The following is a 3859-nucleotide window of genomic DNA, read 5'->3' as shown; positions in this document are numbered from 1 at the left end:
TCGGTGGTCAGGCTGGTTTAACATGTCATACTATCCCAATTGCGTAGACCGATACTCATGCTGTTGATCAGTGATCACTGGAATGTCTAGTCCACACTCGGCTATTTACAGGCCGCCGCCATATAGTTGGAATATCGACTCTTGTATTATACTTCATGTTCCTATTGATACATAAGTCCACAAACATTCAAAGTAAATTGAAACTCTCCGCTATTTTTGATCGTAGAATATGTGTTTTTTTAAATGTATGGCTAGATTTGTCTACGTTGCTAACGGCTGACGGGATGGTGTAAATCCAGCTAGGGACATTAACGGTTTTCCGCCTAAGCGTTTGGTTGAATTCAGTAAGTCCAATTTCGTGTTGTGGAAAGGTGAATAGTGTGTTTGAAGTCCCAGCTTTATGTTTCCTGAATTATATGATAAAATAGTATTACTATTAACACAGTGATCGTTGAATATTTTGTGTTAATACCGTAAATGCATATTTTGGGGGGGCAAATGAGTGAGTGTGTTTTTTCCGAGGCTTTTAGCAATTTTCAATCAATAATACAGTGGTTATACCAGAAATGGGATCCACACGTTGTACCATTGTGGCGAATCGAACCCGGGTCGTAACCTTTGGGCTCCCCTACCATCTCATACGTTATTTGATGGTGCTCAGAAAATAGTTTGTTGGACAAAATGACACATTAGTGAGCAAGTAAGTTAAAACTTAAAGTATAATCGGCATTATTTCAGCCATATCGTGACTGTGAATGTAGTATATTAAGAAAAACAAAATCAGACAATATAAAAACCAACAGTAAAACAATGTGACCATTAAAGATTTAGACTTAAAACTAGAATGATACCATAAAACGATAATTCTATACGCAACAATACAATATAAAAATTGGCTATAGACTGCCTACAACTTGGGGCAGTCACGCCGAAGACCCGAGTTCGAATCCCCACATGGGTACAATGTGTGAAGCCCATTTCTGGTGTTCCCCCGCCGTGATGTAGCTGGAATATTGCTAAAAGCGGCGTAAAACCAAACTCAGTCAGTCAGTCGCCAACAACTGAAGGTAGATCACCATACTAGAGACCATGGGAACTTTTGCTACTTGCATGAACTCTATATGGATTTACACCATCCCTTCAGATGTTAGCGAGTTTGACAAATTTAGCCATAAATTAAAGGAACACGTATTCTACAATTAAAAACGAATAGGCATGCCTTTAGTGACGTGGTAATATGAAACATTAGAACCCTTGACAAAAGTATATAGTCCCTGGAACTTTCCAACGGTTGGAATCGAAGGTAAAAAATATGTGTTATTGCTGAAAATAAAACCCAACCAAACACAATTACCAGCTGTCAACGAAACAACAAACTGTCATGAGCCACATATCTATATTCAAATACACTGTCGCATTTCCGATTCTTCCAAAGAAATGTTCAAATCCTTATAGAATTTTAAGTGAAAGAATAGTGTGTATTGTGCAGTCCAGCTGTGGCGCGATTTCCTTAAAATGAATAATAAACATAATTCGGATAAAAAGTATTGTGACATACCATTCATTGCATTACATGCATATTTTACTTAGTTCAATTATGCGATGAGAATGTGGCAGCCATGCATGCGGCAGACATCACAAGGTTTCTTCAGACCAACTGAAAACTATAGAATTAATGAACTGTCACGAAAATGTTGTACATTGTTTATAAGAAAGAAACAAGACCTAGTTAAAGGTAAGTATCGCATGCGTATGTAAAAATGAAAGAAAAACCCCATAAACCTACATTAACAGTTGTTGAGAATGTGAGAAAGAAAATGTATTAAAACGTGCTATGCAATGCAACATTAAGATTGTTCAGTATACAATAAACTTCACATTAAAAGAAGTCGGATAAGCTGACAGTTAAAGCAAGACAGTACCCTCCTCGTAAAACTTAATTTGAAAAGGAAAATGTAAGAGAAATGGTATTAAAAGTTGTAACGCTAAACAACACAAAAATCGTTCTGAAAAGAGTAGCTAGTTGAGCAGGCAAGACATATCACTCTTCGTTTCTGCGAGTGAGACATTTTGATTGATAAAAGATTTTTGTATAAGCACTTCGCCTTAATCTGGCCCAGATGATATAATGAGAGAATGAGAGAATGATGTGTGTGTGTATATGTTGGATTTCTGAATAGATTATATTTGCGTTTCCATGGCAACAACTTTGACTTCGACTGAAATTTGGTAATGGTGCTCTTTTCCGGAGCAGAACTTTAACACCATTCAATACATAAATTACATAAATCAACAGTACCAATCTATTTCCATCATCAACATTACTGAGGTACATAAACCGCAGAAGCACTCAGGCAGTCTGTTGTTGATACAAACATGCTAGTATATGAATAGTTTACATATTATGTTTTCGTTAGCTCAATGTGAAGAACAATGTAACATTTGACAAAGTCATAACTAGTTGACACAATCATGAAGAGTATTTTACCATTACGGGGGATATTGACGTCTTCTCGTTTCTACCATTCTGTATTTGTCATAGGAATGGTTCTCATTCGACAACTGGGTGACCATACTGATAATATGCCATACATTTAACATGGAGTCTCGGTCATGATGGCACTGATCAATGTGACTTTGAGTTCGAAGGAAGGAAAAGGGAATAAAATACTGCATGTGTAGAAAACTGGCATTTGTGGTTGGCGAAAGTTATTTTAAAGCAAACATCTAAATATACAGTGAAAACATATTGGCCTTTCTTTCTAGTTTGATCCAATAAAAGATCCGGGTTTGAATTCTGCAACCCATCCTTGTCGTAAGAGGCGACTAAAGGGATCAGGTGGTCAGGCTTGCTGACTTGGTTGACACGTGTCATCGAATCCCAATTGCGGAGGTCGATGCTCATACTTTTGATCAATGGCTTGTCTGGTCCAGACACCATAACTTACAGACCGCCGCCATAAAGTTGGAATATATTTAAGTGCTTCTTTAAACACCAAACAAACAAAGCTTTCTGGTCTTTATTTGGACTGAGTACTGAATCGTGCACTGCTGTTGCATAAGTAAATCCAGTAAAGGATGTACTTACAACTGATATGTCCTCCTAAATCACAGACAAAAAAGGATCGATAAGTAGCAGGATTTTAGGACTGAAAAAACTTGAATTTTTCAAAACGACATTATTGCACTAAATGTCATCATGAGTTTTCTGAATCAACAATAATAGGACATCACAAGAAATATGTGGTTGTGCTTATTGGGACAGCAGACACCGCTATGTAGACGGCAATAAAAAGAACATTTGTACAATCTTCCGCAATACATTAATCAGAGGATGTATTTTGTGAGAGTGAGACTGTGAATATATAACAATCTTTCATATAGCTGAAGTTTATTCATCCACATACACAATCCCTTCTTTTTAATTACCAGTCCTTAACATTTTAGATTCGGACATACGTGGCTGATTGAGGGCGCCGGAGAACCAGGTTGGCTATTCTCGAAACGTTCGTAGCTCTACGAACTTCTTAAGCTCATTCTTAACACATTGGCTACGATCAAAGTTAAGAATTCTTAGGGCTACGAACGTTTCGAAAATAAGGGCCCTGGTATGGCAGTCAGGCGCTTGTACCGACTGACAAGAGAGCACTTAAGTTCACCAATTTTATCTTATTAAAATTTTGATTATACCTCTGCTGTTCACTCCGCCTCTTAGCCCTTCGGTACTTGTGTTACTTTCTCTTCTTAAGTGCCTACAAGTCCCCAATTATAACTCACTCACTCATAAGCGCCACTCACTAACGGATACTAATCACACACCAATGACCACTTCATGGTCAAAATGTCGGATTATACTAAT

Source organism: Haliotis rubra, unplaced genomic scaffold, assembly GCF_003918875.1.
Source record: "Haliotis rubra isolate DU_JTF1 unplaced genomic scaffold, ASM391887v1 Scf1819, whole genome shotgun sequence".
NCBI classification, from domain to species: Eukaryota; Metazoa; Mollusca; class Gastropoda; order Lepetellida; family Haliotidae; genus Haliotis; species Haliotis rubra.
This window is presented reverse-complemented; position numbering follows the sequence as displayed.